This window comes from Dendrobates tinctorius, unplaced genomic scaffold, assembly GCF_039654945.1.
Source record: "Dendrobates tinctorius isolate UK_male_01 unplaced genomic scaffold, ASM3965494v1 ptg000126l, whole genome shotgun sequence".
NCBI lineage: Eukaryota > Metazoa > Chordata > Amphibia > Anura > Dendrobatidae > Dendrobates > Dendrobates tinctorius.
In genome coordinates this window covers 29,212,050-29,219,913 of record NW_027361794.1, presented here as the reverse complement: position 1 = coordinate 29,219,913, position 7,864 = coordinate 29,212,050, and the positions used below count along the sequence as shown (strand labels likewise).

At 43.9% G+C, this 7,864-nt stretch overlaps 1 long non-coding RNA gene across 1 annotated transcript; it reads left to right on the top strand.

Annotated features, from left to right (window-relative positions):
• Window positions 1-6,126: 6,126 nt before the first annotated feature.
• Window positions 6,127-7,583, top strand: LOC141047122 (uncharacterized). The gene is made up of 2 exons (XR_012219762.1): window positions 6,127-6,581; window positions 7,540-7,583. It is a non-coding gene; the product is annotated as an uncharacterized lncRNA (long non-coding RNA).
• Window positions 7,584-7,864: the final 281 nt, after the last annotated feature.

Sequence of the window (7,864 nt, the reverse complement as noted above, 5' to 3'; positions counted from 1 at the left end):
TGCCACTTCTGATGTTTGAACCACCAACACCTCTTCCAAGCTGCCTCCGGCCCCTATGGCTTGTGTGACAAACATCACCGCTGCTGTGTGCTGGGAATGCCTCAACCAACCTGTTTACCAGAGTTGCTTGTTTGTTAGCCAATATTAGGTCAAGGTTCTCCTGTGGCATGATGTTTTGGAATTTGCCTTTATAGCGTGGATCGAGGATGCTGGCCAACCAGTAGTCATCATCGTTCATCATTTTGGCAATATGGGGATCCCTTTTTAGGATCTGCAAGGCATAATCTGACATGTGGGCCAATGTTCCTGGTGTCAATGATGCAGTGCGACTGCATGGTGGAGGAGCACTTTCTGGCAAATCCACATCCCTCCAGTCACGCACAAACCCTGTACCAGCCCTTGCCACGCCAACATTTTCTCTGGACACACGAGAAGCATCCTCCTCCCCTAAATAATCATCCCCATCATCACCCTCCTCCTCCTCTTCCTCCTCCACCTCATCCAGGAGAGGTCCCGGAGCAGACAATGGCTGACTGTCAGCAAGGATTCCCCCCTCCTCTTCCTCCTTGTCAACCTCGGCTGCAGACGCCTGCTCCTTAATGTGCGTCAAAGTTTGCATGAGCAGACGCATAAGTGGGATGCTCATGCTTATGATGGCATCGTCTGCGCTTACCAGCCGTGTGCATTCCTCAAAACACTGAAGGACTTTACAGAGGTCTTTCAGCTTTGACCACTGCACACCGGTCAACTCCATGTCTGCCCTCAAAGTGCCTGTCCAGGTATCCTCCCACAAATGCATTACAGCCCGCCTCTGTTCGCACAGCCGCTCAACCATGTGCAGGGTGGAGTTTCACCTTGTAACGTTGATAATTAGACAGTTTGAGGCCTTGCACGCTGTGCTCTTTTGACCATCTGGCCAAGCTGTCCTGCAATTTTTTGGGTTTTTGTAACCCGTTTTTGGACTGCTCCGGGCCTGCCAGATAACAACTGTTGCAATGTTGATGCCTGCTATGGATGCTCCTCCTCATCCTCCTCTTCTGAGCTATTGGCAGCGGCACACTCTAACCCCAATGGATGCCAATCTGGGTCAACAACTGGGTCATCCATCACCTCCTCTTCAATGTCATGTGCACCTTCCTCTGTGTCACCGTGTATGGTGGTATAGTATGCGCGAAGGGGCACCTGAGTTTCATCTGGATCAGATTCTGGCTCAGTACACAGCGAGGACAATGTAGTGCTGTGAGTGAATGTACCAGCAGAATCATCTATCAGTGGCTGTGCATCAGTGCACTCCATGTCAGATTCATCTTTGCCTGGGTAATTCACGATTTGACTTGATAACCCAGGGATGGTATGTGAAAACAGCTCCATGGAGTAATCTGTAGTGTGGCCTGCCGCATCCTTCAATTTTGGTAGGGGTGAAGGACACAAGGAAAGGTGTGGTTCATGACCATGAGCCTCCAATGACGAATCACTGCTTTTATTTTTTAAAACTTCAGAAGAGGAGGCAATAGAGCTGGAGGCTGAGTCAGCAATGTAAGCCAAAACTTGTTCTTGAAGCTCCGGCTTTAGAAGCGGTTTACCTACTCCCAGAAAAGGGAGCCTTCGAGGCCTTGTGGAGTCAGACGATGACGCAACCTCAACACCTCCTGCATTAAGTGCCATTTTGCTTTTGCCACTACCAGCAGATCCACCACCACCACCATCATTACCAGCTGCCAACCCCCGCCCACTTCCACGGACTCTTCCACCACACTTCCTCATTTTTTGGAAAAATTTACCTAATTTCCACCAACTCTCTAGTACTGTAAAACAAGGTACAAGGTGTATATAGTAGAGGGGAGAATTGGAATGTCTCTACACTTCAGGACACTGTTGGATTCAGTAAGGCCTTGTTTATTTAACACCACAATGTGAAAGGCAGATTCTCTATGCTGTTTGAAAGGTGTATGGAGGACTGTGGAGAATTGGAATCTGTCTACACTTCAGGACACTGTTGGATTCAGTCAGGCCCTGTTTATTTAACACCGCAATGTGACAGGCAGATTCTCTATGCTGTTAGAAAGGTGTATGGAGGACTGTGGAGAATTGGAATCTATCTACACTTCAGGACACTGTTGGATTCAGTCAGGCTCTGTTTATTTAACACCACAATGTGAAAGGCAGATTCTCTATGCTGTTAGAAAGGTGTATGGAGGACTGTGGAGAATTGGATTCTATCTACACTTCAGGACACTGTTGGATTCAGTCAGGCCCTGTTTTTTTAACACCACAATGTGACAGGCAGATTCTCTATGCTGTTAGAAAGGTGTATGGAGGACTGTGGAGAATTGGAATCTATCTACACTTCAGGACACTGTTGGATTCTGTCAGGCCCTGTTTATTTAACACCGCAATGTGAAAGGCAGATTCTCTATGCTGTTAGAAAGGTGTATGGAGGACTGCGGAGAATTGGAATCTATCTACACTTCAGGACACTGTTGGATTCAGTCAGGCCCTGTTTATTTAACACCGCAATGTGAAAGGCAGATTCTCTATGCTGTTAGAAAGGTGTATGGAGGACTGTGGAGAATTGGAATCTATCTACACTTCAGGACACTGTTGGATTCAGTCAGGCCCTGTTTATTTAACACCGCAATGTGAAAGGCAGATTCTCTATGCTGTTAGAAAGGTGTATGGAGGACTGTGGAGAATTGGAATCTATCTACAGTCATGGCCAAAAGTTTTGAGATTGCTACAAATATTAATTTTTACAAAGTCTACTGCTTCAGTTTTTCTAATGGCAATTTGCATATACTCCAGAATGTCAAAGAGTGATCAGCTTTACAGCAATTACTTGCAAAGTCAATAATGGCTAAGAAAATGAACTTTAACCCCCAAAACACATTTCAACATCATTGCATTCCTGCCTTAAAAGGAGAAGCTAACATTGTTTTAGTGATTGTTCCATTAACACAGGTGTGGGTGTTGATGAGGACAGGGCTGGCGATCAGTCATGATTAAGTAAGAATGACACCACTGGACACTTTAAAAGGAGGCTGGTGCTTGGTACCATTGTTTCTCTTCAGTTAACCATGGTTATCTCTAAAGAAACACGTGCAGCCATCATTGCTCTGCACAAAAATGGCCTAACAGGGAAGAGTATCGCAGCTACAAAGATTGCACCTCAGTCAACAATCTATCGCATCATCAAGAACTTCAAGGAGAGAGCTTCCATTGTTGCCTTAAAGGCTCCTGGGCGCCCAAGAAGGACCAGCAAATGCCAGGACCATATCTTAAAACTGTTTCAGCTGCGGGATCGGACTACCAGCAGTGCCGAGCTAGCTCAGCAATGGCAGCAGGCTGGTGTGAGTGCTTCTGCATGCACTGTGAGGCGGAGACTCTTTGAGCATGGCCTGGTTTCAAGGAGGGCAGCAAAGAAGCCACTTCTCTCCATAAAAAACATCAGGGACCGACTGATATTCTGCAAAAGGTACAGGGAGTGGACTGCTGAGGCCTGGGGTAAAGTCATTTTCTCAGATGAATCCCCTTTTCGAATATTTGGGACATCTGGAAAACAGCTTAGAAGAAGAGGGGAGCGCTACCACCAGTCTTGTCTCATGCCAACTGCTAAGCATCCTGAAACGATTCATGTGTGGGGTTGCTTCTCAGCCAAGGGAATCGGCTCACTCACAGTCTTGCCTAAAAACACAGCCATGAATAAAGAATGGTACCAGAATGTCCTCCAAGAGCAACTTCTCCCAACCGTCCAAGAGCAGTTTGGCGCCCAACAATGCCATTTCCAGCATGATGGAGCACCTTGCCATAAAGCAAAGGTGATCACTAAATGGCTCATGTAACACAATATAGAGATTTTGGGTCCATGGCCTGGAAACTCCCCACATCTTAATCCCATTGAGAACTTGTGGGCAATCATCAAGAGACGGGTGGACAAATAAAATCCAACAAATTCTGGCAAAATGCAAGCATTGCTTATGCAAGAATGGACAGCTATCAGTCAGGATTTGGTCCAGAAGTTGGTTAAGAGCATGCCAGGGAGAATTGCAGAGGTCCTGAAGAAGAAGGGTCAACACTGCAAATATTGACTTGCTGCATTAACTCATTCTAACTGTCAATATAACCTTTTGGCACTCATAATATGATTGCAATTATATTTCTGTATGTGATGTAAACATCAGACAAACACAAATAAAAACCAGAGGGCAACAGATCATGTGAAAATTTAATTTTGGTGTCATTCTCAAAACTTTTGGCCATGACTGCACACTTCAGGACACTGTTGGATTCAGTCAGGCCCTGTTTATTTAACACCGCAATGTGAAAGGCAGATTCTCTATGCTGTTAGAAAGGTGGTCGTGATAACAGTCGTTACACGGTACTGAGAGAGGAGCGTACACGTACACCACTGTACGGTGTATGTAAAATTGTCAAGCTCCGTGTTTTTGGATACGGACTGACGCACGCTGTCTCTCTCTAGTTTTGAATCTAATCAAACAGCAAATATACTATACTGTTTGAAAAACGGACAAAACTATAAGGTGTAGGTCTGTAAGAACAGACAAACTCCTCGGCTTTTCCTTACAGAGTCACACACGTATCTAGCTTCAATGTTGACCGTGACAACAGCCGTTACACGGTACAGTGTGAGGAGCGTACACCGCTGTACGGTGTGTGAAAAATGAACGCTCAGTAACTCACAAGGACAAAACAATAAAATCTGGATTGCTTTGAAAAAAGCAGTTTGCTCAGCAGTGTGCACACAGCAATGCAGCTACCAGGGAACCTTAAAAGGCAGCCTAATAACCAACAGAGCTGATGCACCAAGATATAGCCTCCCCTTGCACTGCACAGTGATTGGTGTGTTGTACAGGCAAAATCGCTAGCAGCAGAATCAGTTTTTGGTATCTTCTTCCCTGCCTAACGCTCTTCCTACAGAATCAGCAGCAGCAGCTCTCCCTATTCTGAGATCAGCATGAGTAACATGGCGGTCGGCGTCCCCACCCTTTTATACCCCCTGTGACGCCCCACAAAGCAAGCCAATCACTTGCATGCCCTTCTCCAAGATGGTGGTGACCGCTGCCTATGTCATCACGTTGCCCACAGTGTCCGTTCTTCCTGATTGGCTGCAAAAAGGGCGCTCAAGCATCATGTGAAACGCGACTTTGGCGTGGCCGACCTCACGCTGGGGTCGGGTTTCGCTTGATGAAACCCGACTTTGGCGAAAGTCGGCGACTTTTGAATTTTTGTCGACCCGTTTCGCTCAACTCTAATGGCGACACTACAATTACAGGATGATATATGCAGCACATATACACAGATACACACTATACATGTACACACATTATTTATGCTTTATAAATATAGAGACATACACTATATGCTGTATATACAGTACACACATACTGTGTATATAAGCACATATATACAGTATATACACACAGAAACATTCAGTTTATATACAGTATATACAGTATGCTCACATACATATACAGTTTATATATTTACACAATATAGTGCACACATGCAGTATACAAATATAATATACATACACATACTATATACTGTATGTACATGTATATACATATTATATATAAACTCACATGCACCAGATATACACAATCATACTATATCCTGTATATATGCACACACATACTATATACACATATACAGGCACACAGTATACTGCACATGTACACACACAGATACACATATGCATGTATACTTACCAGGTTCTGTGGTTTCACTTATACAGATCCTTTCCCAGGACAGTGCTTTACAAGCAGCCATGATGAGTACTCAGGAGGAGATGACACAGACACACAGGGTGGCAGGCATCTTCATGGCTCTGCTCTGATCTCTGCTGTGCTGTAATCGGCCCCTTCCCACTCACTCTCAACTTCTAACCTGACTGTAGGGAGAAAGAGAGAAGGGGGCTGGAGGGGGGTTTGGGAGAGACGCTCTGGGACTACAGGGGATGCACAGCGTTATTCACTGCTGTACACCCTCTACTATAGAGCGAAATTGGGATTTATATCATTGTAACCGGTTGTTGTATTGTTTACTGGTTTTTATTTTTTTTATTATTTTTCTCACAATGTTTGTATAAGAAAAACAAAATGTTAGTAATTCTTTGTTTTGTTCAATAAAAATTATCTGATTGAAAAAAGAAAGACGATAAAGTTGTTAATAGATGAAACGTATAGAAAATACCAAGATCACATGAGAAGGTACTCGTACGAATCCACAGATAAATGTGGTCTCTCATTGGCAAGGAGGTTATATCCATGCATGCAAGGGACATACGTATGTATCCAAAATAAAGAAAATAAAGCTGAGGCATGTTGTTGCTGTTATAGCTCGCTCTATAATATCCATGGATAATACCACGACATGCCACCTAATATTCTGGAAAGACAAATTGACAAATATATTATGGACGCTGCTCTTCCTTCCTTACAGACCCCTGAGCTGGAGGAACTAGACAAAGCTGTCACTGAGGAAGAGATCGGAGAGGCCATTAAATCATACCCTATCGGGAAGAACCCTGGGCCAGATGGAGGCAATAATAGATTTTATAAGAGGTTTGCACCCCAGTTATTACCATTTTAGGAGAAGTGTTCAGTAATATCTCAGAAGACTCCCTCTCTGCCCCTTAATTACTTGAGGCTGACATAACATTGTTTTTGAAAGCCTGGAGAAGAACCAAATGTCTGCCCTAATTTTCATCCAATATCACTAATTACTGTAGATGTGAAAATATTCTCTAAAGTGATTACAGCCCGGCTCTCCCACTACCTGCCCCCAATTGTTACCGACCATCAGGTTGGCTTTATTAAGGACAGAGAAGCTCGTGAGAAAACATTGTTATTAATGTCAAATGCGGAAACCCCGGGGATCCCAATGTGCCTTGTTTCTGCCGACACTGAAGAAGCGTTGGACATAGTGCCCGGACTTTCTTCAAGATCACTCTATGACATATTGGGTTGGGACTTTTCTTGTTATGTATCATTCTCTCCTTATACACTGACCCTAAACTGATAATTAGGGGAGACGGCCTTCTATCCGACACATTATCTATTAATAATGGGACGAGATGTTAAATATTAATAATTTGGTTGTTAATTTCTTATCACACTCAGTTCTGTTCTGGCAATTGCCTTCCACTGACACTGCATGTGCTATTTTAGCAAATGGTAAATGTCAACTCCACTACATATGTAAGATTAGCTCATGGTAAAAGGTCAACTCCATATGTGGAGATCACGTGCTTTGAAAGATGTATATTTAAGGTGGGGGCTTACTCTAGAGGTCGCTGTTGCTCCCTCCCCATCTTGAGACACAGACGCGAAGATGTCATCTCTGCACGTACATAGCATTGAATGGACAGACAGCTGATATGTAACTTTACTACGTAAGAAGCCTAAGAGAGACAGACGCCATTTGCCATGTGAGATCCCAGAGAGGAAGAATACATGTTGCTTTGCTATGAACTAATGGACAATCTCTCTTTCACCTATTTTTTATGTTTTTCTGTAATAGTTATTTCTCTGATGGAAGAATTCAAATAAACCACTACATTTTTATCTGGTAACTAGTCCTGAGTATTATACAAGAATACGCATTTTTTACATTGGCGAGCCAGCCAGGATCTGAATTTTTGTACTTTTTTTGCGGATTTCCCTCAACTTGCCCAAAAGGGGGATTGAACTTTGCTAACGTCAGTCATATGTGCAAGTTATGAGGAACTCCACTACTCACAAGAATCAGACAGAACCTAGAAGTGAGGACTAAGAATTGCCAGATGGATTGAGAAGTACTACAAGTGCCAGACGTGCTGAAGCCAGACGTGTGAAGACAAGAGCCC